Source organism: Brassica oleracea, chromosome C4 (assembly GCF_000695525.1).
Source record: "Brassica oleracea var. oleracea cultivar TO1000 chromosome C4, BOL, whole genome shotgun sequence".
Taxonomy (NCBI): domain Eukaryota; kingdom Viridiplantae; phylum Streptophyta; class Magnoliopsida; order Brassicales; family Brassicaceae; genus Brassica; species Brassica oleracea.
In genome coordinates, this window is record NC_027751.1 from 26,339,042 (window position 1) to 26,339,287 (window position 246).

Below are 246 nucleotides of genomic sequence, written 5' to 3' on the forward strand. Positions count from 1 at the left end.
TATCCCCATTAGTAAGAAAATAATCGGATCATTCACATACTCTTTCAGTCGGATACAAGCAATGCAAGTAAATAACAATATTTTTTTTTCAATGATCCAAACGATTTCATGTATAAAAGTTAAACCTATACATCTAAGATAAAGTTAAATCCATTGCATGAAATCTGATCAGTTTTATCAATTTTCGACATGAAAGTAAACTAATCAGTATGAATGATCTATCCTAATCAGATGATTTCATGTGAT